The sequence below is a fragment of the Pteropus medius genome, unplaced genomic scaffold (assembly GCF_902729225.1).
Source record: "Pteropus medius unplaced genomic scaffold, Ma_sr-lr_union100, whole genome shotgun sequence".
NCBI lineage: Eukaryota > Metazoa > Chordata > Mammalia > Chiroptera > Pteropodidae > Pteropus > Pteropus medius.
Genome location: NW_024354500.1, coordinates 18,852,514 through 18,868,146, shown reverse-complemented (window position 1 = coordinate 18,868,146; position 15,633 = coordinate 18,852,514).

Sequence of the window (15,633 nt, the reverse complement as noted above, 5' to 3'; positions counted from 1 at the left end):
TGTACAGGAACCATGACCAACAGCACAGGCAGAAAGGTGAAGGACAGGGAGGTGTTTGCTCCATTCCTAGGTCCTATATCAAATTGAAAAAGCAGGAAAGAAGAGAGGCCCCAGGACGGAGCCCCGGGCCTCTTGGATGAGCTGGGACACTGTCTCATTGTGGCTCTGGGACCCCTTGTGTCCACAATCAGGGAAGGCAGATGTGCTTCGAAAGGCCTGCCTTCCCTAAAGACCTGAGGGCAACAGAGCCTTTTTTCCTGAAAATCCACCATATATATATGTGCATATATATTCATATATGTATGCACATATATATATGGTAGCTCTGGCATTAAGCACTCAGTTCACGTCCATTTTGATCCACAAGTGCAGACTTTTGAGAAATTGCTCACTTGCGGCAAATACACAAGCTTGTCAGGGCCTGGGGCTTTGTGGGCAATGTTCAGTCCTCTGCGGGTAGTGGGTACATACGTTTGACAATCTCTCAGGGTCCCATTGAGCTCCCTGGGACAGAAACTTGGTCTAATTCCTCTCTGTATCCTTCTACAGACTTCAGGGCCACCCACAGGCAGTGTGGCCAGCGATGCTTTGGGCCGCCCTTCCATCGTCCCATGTGCCCCTCCATCCTTGTCGAGGAGGAAGCCAAAATGGCATCCTTCGCCTGGTAGAAAGAGGTCAGTTTGGCATACTTCAGACACCTGTTGGGCTGTATGTGACTCTGTCACTTATCTGCTGTGTGATCTCGTGTATGAGACTCAGCTTTCTGAAATTTGAATGCGTGTAAAGGAACCATGACGAGCAGCCCAGGCAGAAAGGTGAAGGAGAGGGAGGTGCCTGCTCCATTCCAGAGCTCTGATATCACATTGAAAAAGCAGGAAGGAAGAGAGACCCAGGACCGAGCCCCGGGGCCTCTTGGATGAGCTGGGACACTGTCTCATTGTGGCTCTGGGACCCCCTGTGTCCACAATCCGGGAAGGCGGATGTGCTTGGAACTGCCTGCCTTCCCTAAAGACCTGAGGGCAACAGAGCCTTTTTTCCTGAAAATCCACCATATATATATGTGCATATATATCCACTATATATATATGTGCATATATATTCATATATATATTCATATATATGTGCACACATATATATGGTAGCTCTGGCATTAAGCACTCAGTTCACGTCCATTTTGAGCCTAAAGTGCAGACTTTTGAGAAATTGCTCACTTGCGGCAAATACACAGGCTTGTCAGGCCCTGGGGCTTTGTGAGCAATGTTCAGTCCTCTGCAGGTAGTGGGTATATACGTTTGACAAGCTCTCAGGGTCCCATTGAGCTCCTTGGGACAGAATATGGGTCTAATTCCTCTCTGTATCCTTCTGCGGACTTCAGGGCAGAGTCTCATTCACGTGATCACACAGCTTATAAGTGACAGAGTCACATACAGCCCAATAGGTGTCTGAAGTTTGCCAAACTGACCTCTTTCTACCAGGCGAAGGATGCCTTTTTGGCTTCCTCCTCGACAAGGATGGAGGGGCACATGGGACGATGGAGGGGCACATGGGACGATGGAAGGGCGGCCCGAAGCATCGCTGGACACACTGTCTGTGGGTGGCCCTGAAGTCTGCAGAAGGATACAGAGAGGAATTAGACACATTTTCTGTCCCAAGGAGCTCAATTTGTGTTGTCTATATGGTAGCCGTTAGCCTCACGTGGCTATTCAGCACTTGAAATATGGCTAGTGCTATGAGAAATTGAATTTTTAATTTAATTTTAATTCCCACATGTGAGTAGGAACTACTGTATTAAATAATACAACTCTAAGAAATTCGTTTCCTACCCCCAAAATTAATAAGCACAGATTTAGAATTTTGCAATTCATCATAAACATGCAATAATAATTTAAATATCTTAAATAATGTTATTAAATTGAAACAAAGCTTTTCAATGTTAGCCTTTACTGAATTAATTATAGACAGCTTTACAAAACAATAATAAGAAGAAAGGTAAGATGAGGGGGATGGCATTGGAAGATAAAAGTTAGTCTTGGGTGTTTTTGTCAGCTTTTGCTTTTGTTATGCTTATATAAGAACCACAAAATCTCAGTGGCTCACAACCACAAAGTTTTCTTTCTTTTTTATATTACTTACTTACTGTAAATTCTCTTCACTCTTGGATCCAGCTAAAGGGGCAGGCTCCATCTAGGACATGCCAGTCTTAAGGCAGATGAAAAGGCAGACACATGTGACAGCTCTTGAAATATTTTCACATTTCATTGGCCAAAAGATGTCAGGCTTCATCATGTGACATGAATGTAATAGGAGTATACATTCTCCTCCCTCAGGGAAGGGTGCCAAGGAAGAAAAAAAGGATAAGAAAAGAGCCTACATATCCAACACAGAAAATGAGTTAATAGAATTGTTTTAGAAAGCAATTAAATCTGTGGTACATCCATGCAATGGAATATTACTCAGCAATGAAAAGAAATGAGCTATCCAATCACAAAAATCCATGGAGAAATCTTAAATGCATATTGCTATTTGAAAGAAGCTTAGTCTAAAAAAGCTACATACTAAATGATTCCAAAGATATGACATTCTGGAAAAGGCAGAACTATGAGGAAGTAAAAAAATGAATGGTTGCAAGGGGTTTGGGGAAGTGATGAATAGATGAAGTACAGTGTTTTATTAAGGTAGTGAAACTATTCTATATGATATAATAATGGTAGATACATGACATTATGCATTTGTCAAACCATAGAACTTTACAACACAAAGAGTAAACCTTAATGTATAAAAAATAAAAAGAAACCATTTAAGAGGTTGGGGATCTCAGAAAAGAAATCAGACTGTGACAGCAGAATCTAACTGTATTACAAATGTATGAAACAACTCACTGAAGTGGAAGGGGAGTAAAGGAGGAGGTACTGACCTAAGTAACTTTGGAAGTGAATGGAATCTGTAAAACTAAAAACAAAAGAAACTGCACATGAGTCCTGTATTCTAATTAACAAGTTGTTTCTAAGGAGGTATGGATTAGCAATTCTGATACTGCTGTACATACCTGCCAGAATGGAACAATTAAGTAAATGAATGGTGGATGGTGGGAGCCAGGTTTCTCATTGTTGGAGTAAAAATTTACAAATAAGCAATGATCTATGATCTATACCACATAAAATGATCTATGTAATAATGGATTAGAGTTGGAGGCATTAGTAAGAACTTATGTTTAATTTAATAGATACAGATGATTAGTATAGAAATATTTATAGATACATACACAGGTAAGTACATACTCATATATTTCTTTGCTCTGTCAGCTGAGATTACCTAAAGGAAACAACACTCCAATAGAAATGAGCACACTTAACACCCAGATTTTGGTTTCTAATACCATTCTCCTTGGAACATGGCTGATTCTAGAACTGGGCAGGAAATATACAAGATAAACCTGAGCATCTTGTAACACCAGAAAGTATGAAGTACTCAAAAATTTTTGTTGGGGGTACATCAAAGGAACACAGGAGTCAACTGAAAGAGTTCCCAATGGCCAAAGCTAGAATAATTTGGACGAAACAAATAAAGTATTGGATTATAACCCAAAGTATAAAATAAATACCCATGAATCCATACTGATATAAATAAGAGATTGCAAAAAGTAATAAATGCAGAAGAGTCAAATGTCCTGTGCAGAAGAATTTAAAATAAATTATGCAGATACACCACCCCAAGTATAACTCTTCACTCCTTAAGTGTTGTCTATAGTCACTTCCTTCCAAAGTATATAGTCTGAAAAGGGGAGTGGGGAGGAAGCAGAGAAGAATACCTTTACATTGGAGATCCCTGATAAACACTCCTTGAGCCAGATGACCAAAGTCAACATCAAAAGTCATAAGTCATGTTAATATACACCCTTGACATTATGTGATTAACATGGCACTTGACCTGTGATCTTCCTCTCAAACCTATAACCCCAGTCTAATCATGAAAAAAGCATCAAACAAATGCCAGTAGAGGGGCTGTCTACAATACATCTGGCCAGTATCTTTCAAAACTATCAAGGTCATCAAAATCAATAAGTCTGTGAAAATGCCACAGCTGAGAGGAGAATAAGGAGATAATGATAATTAAATGTAATGGGATCCTAGAAAAGAAAAGGGACAGTAGGTAAATATTAAGAAAATCTGAATAAAGTAAGGACTTTATTTAATAATGTGTCACTATGGGCTTATTAATTTTAACAAATATACATTTGTTAATATATAATTCACTTAATATTAAAGGATAGTAATAATAGGGGAAACTGGGGGGATATAGTATAGAACTACTATCTGCTCAATTTTTCTATAAATCTAAAACTGTTCTAAAACATAAAATCTTAGTAAAAAATTCTATTAATAAAACTAAACAGGAAATATTTACAAATGAAATGGTATGTCTAGAATTTATCTCAAAACAAGATTATTGATGACTATTGAAGACTGGGTTCATTGCACTGTCCCTGTCCCCTCTAACTCTGTTTATGTTTGAAATTTTTCATAATAGAAAGCTTAAGAAAAAAGAATGAGTTAAATATGCCCAGATGTAGGAGAGGTAAAAAAAAAAGACTCTGTGAGTAAATTACGAAGAAGTTTGGGTTAGCAAGAGGAATTTTACTTATCTTATATCTTTCTGTACTATTTATATTTGTATGTGTGTGTTTAAAAATACAACATTAATTGGATAACTTGGCACACTTCCTACAAAAGAAGAAGTCAATTCAAATATAACATTACATTTTAGTTGATTCTCCAAACTCAAGGTGTCTTTTTTAATCCCTTAAACTGAATAACAATGTTCCTTATAATAAACCTGATGAGTTTCCTGCCGTATGTTTTAGCAGTGCAGCTGGTTTATCTAGCATATGCCCGGAACAGCATGGAACACACACTGGATTAAAATAAATCCAATCACATTTTGTCTCAGGAAATGCTTATTTTAAATAAAATACATAATTTTTAAATGCAAAAAGAAAATAAATATTCCTTTTTGCCAGGCTAGCTTACTGCTTCATAAATTGGGATCCAGGAAGGTGGTAATGAAATCTTGGAAGACATTTTAATAACTGAAAAAGCCCAACAGAGGTACAGAGAATAAAGCTGCTCAGGATAATAAAAGTACCAGGTAGTTTGGGGAATTTTTTGTTGGAAGTGGTAGTTCATATTGTGCTTCTTGCTTTGTTTTTATCTGGAATTATAGCAGACTGTGTGTTAACTGCTCCCCTTCTGCAGAGTCAAGTTCTAAGTAGCTGTTGTACCTGGAAGCCCTTGTATTAGCCAGTTGTAACAGGTTGAGACTCATGACCATTCCCCATGTAACAATTCTTCCTATATATGAGAAAAAGGATTTGATAAATAGCAACTAAGAGAGTATGGCACTCAAGTCTTGAGCCATCCTCTTCTAAAACAGAATTTACACGACTTACAGCCCACAGCACAGAGAGCAGGGGAATGAGGAAATCAAAAGTTCTTCAAAATCTTCATCCTGTTCTATATCACAATCCCACTGACCACGCTGTAATGTTTCTATAAAAGTATAAGAAAACTAGCATATCAATGTCTGAACAAAAGTGAAATTCTTGAATTTCAGGTATAAAAATGAGAAGCAGTTTCCCCATCCCCAACATATCTATGACCAAGCTATGTCCTCAGAGTGTGACCATCAACCAATCTCTCTTCCTACAAATCTACCACTCCAAAGAAGGGCCTAGGGCTTCGACTTTCTAAATTCTTAAACAATTCAAGTCAAGAAAAACCTCACTAGCAGAGAGCTGATTAAGAAACCAATGTAACATTTTATTATTACTGAATAATAATCCCGAGTAGTAAAATAAAAGGACTTTCATCAAAAAACTTTTTAAAATAGTATCTGCCTATAAAGTTCTCAATCTTACACTCATTGCTATTTTAAAAGAAACAATCATTTAGGACCTGATAAAGAAAAGGAAGTGTTCTTGACCTCTGGCTACAAAATCCCCTAAACCATCTTAGACAGACTACTGGAGGGGGCTGACTGTACACAGAAGTCCCCAGTCGCAGCGCAGTTTTGAAGCTTGTCCTCAAGTAAATGATAGTTACTATGTTGGAACACGAGGGGTAGATGAACCTGGAAGTTCTTCCCTATTCTCTTTCTGCTTTTAAAAGGTACCCTAAAAATTCTAAGACAAAAGCCACTTTACCTCCTCTTAAATGGGACATGAGGGAACAGAGAGTATAAGAATCAGCATAAATAAGATTCTAGCTCTATCTAGTGGTCAACATGAGATTAAGTCCTAAAAGAAGAAACTTGCCAAATTCACAAAGATGTGAACATTCCTAACAGAAACAGGGTAATGTCCAAATGTAAGGTTAAAAGGGCACTAGGTGAAACAAGGGTGACCAAATGTTTAGTCTTTGGAAGCACTTATGTTATTCAGCTATGCCCTTAAAAGATGACCAAGAAGAAGTGACTAATTATTTCTCTATTGTAGAATTAGTTCCCAACTAAATGTAAGCAGAGAGTTGGCTATTTATAACATATAAGCATATTAACAGACACAATCCTTCACAGAAACCCTTGCAAGGAGGAGGGTCTAGAACAGCAAAATAGCCTCATAGACGAGATTGCCAGATAAAATACAAGATGCTCAGTTTTATCTGAATTTTAGATAAACAAATATTTTTTGTGTAATTATGTCCCAAATACCTAAAACTTAAGGATTTTTCAGTTCCACAAATGAGAGGTTGCCAGAGGTAGGGAGTAAGAGGTAGGAAAAATAGGTGAAAGGGGTCAAAGGGTACAAATTTCCAGTTATGAAATAAGTTCTGGGGATGTAATATACGGCATGGTGACTATAGTTAATAATACTGTATTGTATATTAAGTTGCTAAGAGAGTAAAACTTAAAAGTTGTCATTACAAGAAAGAATGTTGTAACTATGTGTGGTGATGGATGTTAACTAGACTTATTGTGGTAATCATTTTGCAATATATACAAATGTCGAATCATTATCTTATATACCTGAAACTGATATGTTATATGTCAATTATATCTCAATAAAAAACATAAAAATTACATCAGCAAATTATCAAATGGATGCCAGATTTGAAGAAGATACTTAAAAACCAAAAAACAACATGATATTGATTGATATGTAGACCATGTAAGGAATTCTTGCAAATAAAAACTGGATGGAGAGCCCAATAGAAAAATGGACAAAGAACATATTAGGCAACTCTCAGAAAGGGAAAATAAATGACTTACAAGTATATGAGATTATCTTCCCCTACGTTGAAAAAATGCATATTAAAACAATAAGGTACAGAAAAAGTCAGAGAACTGATACTACCTAACTTCAAGACTTACTATAAAGCAACTGTAATCAAGACAGTGTGGTATTCGCAAAAGAATGGACAAATAGATCAATGGAACAGAATAGAAAGTTCAGAAATAGACTCACACAAATATAGTCAACTGATTTTTGACAAAAGAGCAAAGGCAACACAATGAAGAAAAGATAGTCTTTTTAGCAAATAGTGCTAGAAGAACTAGATAACCACATACAAAATAATGAAGACACAGACCTTACATCCTTCACAAAAACTAACTCAAAATAGATAACAGAACTAAATGTAAAATGCGAAACTATAAAATTCCTATAGGTAACATAGGACAAAATTTAGATGACCTTGGGCTTGCTGATAACTTTTTTAATTGAGGTATAATTGGCATATAACATTATATTAGTTTCAACATTTGTATAATTGTGAATGAGCACCACAATAAGTCTAGTTAACATATGTCATCATACATATGTAGAAAAAAATTTTTCTTTTTTTTCTTATGATGAGGACTTTTAAGATCTACTTTCTTAGCAATTTTTAAACATGCAATACAGTATTAGTAGATACATCACCATGTGGTACATTATATCCTCAGGATCTATTTTATAACTGGAAGTTTGTACCTTCTGACCACCCTTCACATATCTTGCCCACACCCCCTCTCCCCACCCCTACCTCTGTCAACTACCAATCTGTTCACTGTATCTACAAACTTTTGTATTTGTTGTTTGTTTTGTTTTTTAGATTCCAAATATAACTGAGATCATATGGTATTTGTCTCTGTCTGACTGATTTCACTTAGCCTAATGACCTTAAGGTCTATCTGTGTTGTCTCAAACAGCAAGATTTCATTATTTTTTTATTGCTTAAGAGTATTCCATTGTATAAACTGATAACTTTTTAGATGCAATACCAATGGCACAATCCATAAAAGAAATAGTTAATAAACTAGACTTCATTAAAATTTAAAACTTCTGCTTTGTAAAAGACAGTCAAGAAAATGAGAAGAAAAGCTACAGACTAGAAGAAAATATTTGCAAACAACATATCTGAAAAAGGACTGTTACTTAAAATATATAAAGAACACTTAAAATCCAACAATAAGAAAATGAACAACCCTATTAAAAAATGGGCAAAAGGTCTAAGTACACACCTCACCAAAGAAGATATACGGGTTGCTAATAAGCCTATGAAAATATGTTCCACATCATATGTCATTAGGGAATTGAAAATTAAAACGATGATAAAGTACCTATTAGAATGGCCAGAATCCAAAACACTGACGACAAATGCTATCAAGGATGTGCAACAAGAACTCGGACTCATTGCTGAAGGGAATGCAAAGTGGTACAGTCACTTTTAAAGGCAGCTTGACAGTGCCATACAAAACTAAACACTCTCACCATATGATCTAACAATCATACTCCTTGGTATTTACCCAAAGGAGCTGAAAATTTATGTCCACACAAAAGCCTGCACATGGGTATTTATAGCAGCTTTATTCATAATTGCCAAAACTTGAAAGCAGCCAAGATGTTCCTCAGTAGGTGGGTGGATAAATAAACTGTGATGCATCCAGACAACAGAATGCTATTCAGTGCTAAATAGAAATGAACTATCAAGCCATGAAAAGATGTGGAGGAAATTTAAATGCATATTACTAAGTGAAAGAAACCAATCTGAAAAGGCTACATATGACATCCTGGAAAAAGCAAAATTATGAGACAATAGAAAGATCAATGTTTGCCAGGAGTTCAGTGGAAGGAAGGGATAAATAGGCAGGGGTATTATTAGGGAAGTGAAATCATTCTGTATGATACAATAGTGGTGAATACATGATATTACACATTTGTCAAGCCATAGACCATTACAATACAAAGAGTGGACCTTAATGTAGAAGCTATTCCCTAGAGGTCATCAGGGAGCCAGGTCTTAAGGGCACTAGCTCACCTATATCTCCAGCCTTGATGTCATTTCCTTAGAAAAATCTCCATTTTCTTTGTTGCAAACTCCTGTCTGTGTCTCCTTTGGCCTTGATGCATGCAGGCAAAATGAATCCCTTGAGTTCAATAACACTAAGGTCCTGACATAAGAAAATGGAAGTCAGTATGGAAAAAAAGAGGCAATTCAGGCAAAATGTGAGCGGGAGGAAAAATCTGGCTAAGTTTTAAGATTGACTAGATTTTTAAAAATGGGACAAGGAAAAAAGAAAAAGAAAAAAACACACAAGATACTATTTAATTCATACCAGACTAGCAAAAAAACAGTATATCATATTCTTTGTGAGAATGTGAATAAACTGGAAACTTCATGCACTTTTGGTGGAAATAAAAACTGATGCGACCATTCTGGTGTACAATCTAGCTATATTAAGTAAAATTAAGTATGAAAAGTATGAACATACGCTGCATCACAGAAAGCACACTCCTGAGAAATTTCCTCACATCCACAAGGGGAGCATGTACAAGGACGTTCATCAGAGCATTGTTTGTGGAAGTAGGGAACTAAAAGCAATCTAAATGTCCAGCACCAGGGTGAAAGATCAGTAAAATGTGGTACATTTATATTTTGGAACACAAAGCAGCTGCCAAAAGCAATTAACTAAAGCTATGCCCAGATGACAGTACATAAGAATTAAATATATAGCACGGTAACATTTGTGTAAATTGTAATATACATACACAAAACCACAATATTTTCACAAGGTCTTATACCAGGCACATTTGAGTAGGAACCTATGCAGATGGGAAAAGAGTGAAGATAAGAAAGGGAATCAGGGGGAAAATATTCACATATATGAAACAAGAATAGGGCCTTATATGGACTTATGATGCCCATATTTTCTCAACTGAGACAAATGATGGTCTCAACTTTTTCTGTTGAGGTCCAGAGGAAAAAAAATAAAGATCCGACAAAGCTACCTATGTATATGCAAGAAAATAGACAACTATGTAAACATATAAGAAAGAAAAGAATAAAGGTAGAAAGGAAGAAAAAGGGGCAGGTAGGAAGGAAATGCATGCAGAAAATTAAATGCCCAAAGTATAAGGAAACCTAAATCCAGGAGAAAAAATAAGAAAATTCTTGACAATTACTAAAAGTGATAGAAATAAATATACCAATAAGCTTTGTTTTCTAGAACAAAAAAAAATGTTAACTCAAGTTTATTTGGAAAAAAAATAAGAGAATAGCTGGAAAACACTGAAATGGAAGAGCTATGAGTGGGGACAAGCCCTACCAGATACTAAAATGTACTACAAAACTTCATAATTAAAACTGTGCTATCGGCACATGAAAAGACAGACAAATGTAATAGGATAGACAGTCCAGAAGTAAACACAACAACATACAGAAATCTAGACTATGATAAAATCAGATCACCAGGACAAAGGTGGACTTTTCCTATCCACATATTAGGACAAGTGAATAGCCATTTGCAAATAGAGGAAACTAGGTCCATTCAGATTACCCAAAAGAATAACCTGCAAGTATATAAAAGATCTAAAAATTTAAAAACTGAAATTACACAAGTCCTAGAAGAAAACATGAGTGAACTCCTCTATAAATGTTATGTAGAAAAAAGCTTTCTAACTGTGACTAAAAATTCAGATACAGTAAAAAAATACTGATGATTGACTACATGAAAAAAAATATGCATGTCAGAAAATACCATAAACGATGTCAAAGTTAAATGACACTGAGAAAAAAAAAATTTGCAATATATTTCACAGATAAAGGGCTATTATCTCTAATATAAAAGAGCATTTATAATTCAGGGAAAAGACCAACAATCTGATAGAAAATAAGCAAAACACATGAACAGACAATTCACAAACAATAAATTAAAACAGCCTTAAATATATGAAAATATGTTTAACTTCACTTGTAATAAATGCAAATTAAAAGTACACCGCGATGCTATTTCTTATCCCAAAATTCAAGAGTATGATAATACACTCAGAAAGCAAGGCTTTGGGGAAACATGCACTCTCATGTATTGCTGGCAGGAATGCAAAATGGCACCATACTTATGGAAGGAAATTTGGCAATATCCAACAAAACTACATATGCATTTACTTTTTAACTTAGCAACCCCACTTCTAGGAATTTACTCTGAAGATATACATCTGGCAATACAAATATATGCATGCACATGGGTATTTATTGCAGCATTATTTAATTGCACAATATTGGAAACTACATAAATGCTGAAATATAAGAGTGGTTTAATAAACTATGTTTGGCCCACAATTGAATACTATGCTCGTACAATCAAAGAGAATGAGGAATCATAATTTGAGTGATTTCTAGAATATTATTGTTAATTTTTTAAGTGAAAAAAAGAAAATGTTCAGAAGAATATACACAAAAACACATACACACACACTGATAGTGATGTGCACACCTAGAACACAGGTCTTGGTTTCCAAGTTGCATTCCCCATTAAAAGGAAGTAGCAATTCTTCGAGAGATGACTGATTCCAGGACTAGAGTAGGGGAGATACAGGATATGTGTGGAACACTCTGTTGTGCCAGAAAGTAAACAAATACTCTGAAGGGAAAAAAAGATGGACACATGATCCATATCAGAAGGCTTACCTGGACTAATCTGGGATAACTGGAATATCAAAATAAATAACAATAGTAATGGATTATCAACTGTAGCCATATTATCAGAGACCCCTGAATAAGACACTCAGTTGGCTTCCTGTAACGTCACTTTCTTTACAGCTTTGCTCCCTGACTTCAGTGCTCCTGCTTGGTTCACAGATGGCTTTTTTACCATAACTTCCAAGGGGTAATGATTAGTGATTCACTAAACCTAAAACACATCAAAATAGGGTAAAAGGGCATTGGCCCAGTGGGGCGAAACTGAAGACTCACAGCATGTAACAAGAAAAGATGGGAGGTAATATAGAACTTTGCAGGTTATTTACAGTTTTCTATTAATAAAACATGCTATGATCCCAATCTTCATTTACCTTAAGACTACTCTACTATCCCCTTACAAAATCAAATTGTCTAAAGTGGTGACAGTATGTGTTAAGTCCACTTCATTCCTCAAGCCTCTCCTATCAGCTTCTGGCTCAGTGCTGGATACCATCGTTTTGATCCTTTGTATCCACTCTCTTCCCTTCTCCATGCTGCTCAATGTCCTGCAGGTCTGACCTGCATGGATGCTCTCTATCTTTGGTGAAGTTCAGTTAATGAAAGGCTCTGATAAGAGATGGAAGGTGAAAGGAGAGTGAGAGCAGGGTATTGATGAACTCTTAATCTTTGTAGTTTAGTCTGAGGCCCCAAAGCTGAGAAAAATAGGTGCCACGTACTCCCACAATTCAACAAGAGGAAGCTATATTTACAGAGGGCTTGCAAAGCAGGTTACTTGGCAAAAATCCAGCATTAGCCCATCACCCCAATTCCGGGCTATATAAAGAAAGCTAAGATTCCTATGAGAGAGTAAGGACTTGTGTCTGCTCTCACGGGAGAGGGTTAGGGCTGCTTCCGCAACCCCCTACCAAGCCAAGAGAAGGGTCTTCTGGAGAACCACCAGGAGACTTTGTTCTGTGTCCTCTACAACTGATAGAACACAGAGACTGGTAGGTGAGACTTTAGACCTGAAAAAGTCTGAAAGCAAAAGGCCAGCCTGCTGCCCAGAGAGCAAAACAAGAAAAGATGACTGCAGTGGAATGGAGAGGTGCTTCCTTGCTAGTGGAGCAAAAGTGAACATTTCCTGTGGACCTAGGAAGAAAAGCCACCTTGAGTCATCCGGAAAAAAATGCAGCCCAAACTCCATGGAGTGTCAGGGTCCAGTCCAGACTCTACTGCAATCCTCTTGTGGGTTCCTCAGAGATCCTTCAACTGCAGCCCTTTAACTACAAGTCCCCAACAAAGGTGAATCTTCCTGACAGGCCATTTATGACTCCCTCCAGTCCCTGGCTGATATGAGATGGGACTGAACATTTTAGTTTCTGAAAGTGACAAAAAAAAAAGGGGAGTGGGTGGGTGGGTTGGAATCTAACTGAGATTTCATTCAGGGGGTGTGGAAGAACAACTTAAGCAAATTTAATAAAGACGAGTGACTGGCAAAAAAGTTACTTCTTGCTTGCACTGGACCGAGTCCAATTAAATAAAAAACTAGTTACATATCTACTAGATAAAAAACAAACAAACAAACAAACAAAAAACCTGTTACAGGTCCCAAATGTCATCACTTGTGCTAAAAGCCCAGGACACCAAACCTAGATTAAATATCTGATCTAATTGCAGTTTCAACTTCTCCCAGAAACATAATCAACCAGTATGGAATTTTCAGGTCAAGCACCAGTAATCTGGGCCCTCTCCATTGCCATGAAAACAATAGGCAATCTGCATGATAAAAACTCTTTCCCTTTGCATAGAGCACAAAGAAATGAGGACTGTTCCGACTTTACAAAATGGATGCCATGAGAGCCATGACAGTAATGTCAACTTGTAAATAATGGGAACGCCCTTAGGGTGTAACCAAACCGCCCAAAACCACAGAAATGTCAACGCCCCTTTGCAGGAACCAAAAAGCATGAGGATCCCACTTTGTAAGGTCCATATAAGCTGATCACCTCAGACAGACAATGCTGAAACCTAAATCAATAGCATCACAGACAGATATGCTAGAGCCAAAGACTCTGACCTTTCTGACCTGTTTTAGCCACTGGCTTGGGACCAACGTGCAACTCTCCCTACCGCCAGTCAACAGAGCTTGCTTGGGCGACACTAAGGACTTTCATCCCTTCACTCTGTCCTGCGTAAGTAAGTAAGCATGGGTACCTGATTGGTTTATCTGAGAAGGTTCCACTCAATAAACCTGGCATTGTGGAAAGACACAAATGCATGAGAGTGTTAAGCTGCTTTTCTTCCTTGCAACACCCTTCTCTTCTCCCAAAGAAAAGATGTCCCTGCCCCCAAATAATCCTTTCTTTTGTCAATAGCTTCCTTGCCCCACCCTTCTTCCTATTAAAACTTTCTCTTTTGTACAAACACTCCAGGGCTCTTCTAGTTGCTAGATGGGATGCTGTCTGACCCATGAATTGCTTACTAAAGCCAATTAGATCTCCAAATTTACTTGGTTGAATTTTGTTTTTTTAACAGCGCTAAGAGTATATATAACTTGACCAAGGTCATGCAGCTACTAAATTTTCATAATACTCAACCATTTCTTTGTAAATAGAATGAGCAAAGAAATCTCTCCCTCCTTATCAACAAAAAATAGGGCAGTTCTTTTCTTTTTTAGGCTCGCGTTTGGATGAATTAAATAAGACCTGTGCTGGTGAAGGATAATGCAATATTGTTATTTTTAAGAAATATACATTTGCTTATTTAGATAATCAAAATATATTTCTCATATATTGTATATTTGGTCTTCATCCACAGTTCCTGACTCTCTGCTTCCAAAACCCGTGGAATTCTTTTGTGAAGAGAGTGATTAAATGTGTCTCTTGTTTAGTTAATGAGGTGACTTTTGGACCACACCTATGGATGCAAGCTGGTTTCCAGAGGAACCAATCATAGGATTAGAGGGCTAGAACTTTCAGCCCTACCTCTAGACCTCCAGGGAAAGGAATGGAGATTGAATCAATTGCCAAATGCCGATGATTTAATCATCCATACCTATGTAATGAAGCCTCAAAAACAACTAAAAGGACAGACTTCAGAGAGCTTCTGGGCTGGGGAACCTGTGGAGATTTGGGGAGAGTGGTACATTAGGAGAAGCATGGAAGCTTTGTGTTCCTTCCTCGTACCTTGCCCTATGCATTTCTTCCATCTGGCTGCTCCTCCGTTAAATCGCTTTATAATAAACAGATTTCCTGAGTTCTGTGAGCTGCTCCTAGCAAATTAAAGAAATCCAAGGATCAGAGACAACAGACCAAAACAAGTTATGCAGCAGAAGCATACGCAGAGGAGAGAGAACTTTGGCCCCAACTCACTGGGAACAAAGTCTCATGCTTGCACGTGCACACGCACACACACACACAGAACCAAAAGACCAGGATATAGCCAGATTTGAACACAAACCCTTTCAGAAGCAAGGGTCCACTGTTTAGGAAGATCCAGTGTTGATGTCCCTTTACCACAAACGGCCACGTTCCAAGGACCTCCAATTAAAACTTGCCCCATCAGCATTCCTGCATACCTGTTCCCCCAACCCCCTCAAAAAACCCTTAACCTAGTCCAGTGAGCAAGATGGATTTGAGGCACTATTAGGTGGTCTCCTATCTTCTCAGTTGGTGCCTTCTGGATCAGTAACCTCTCCTTA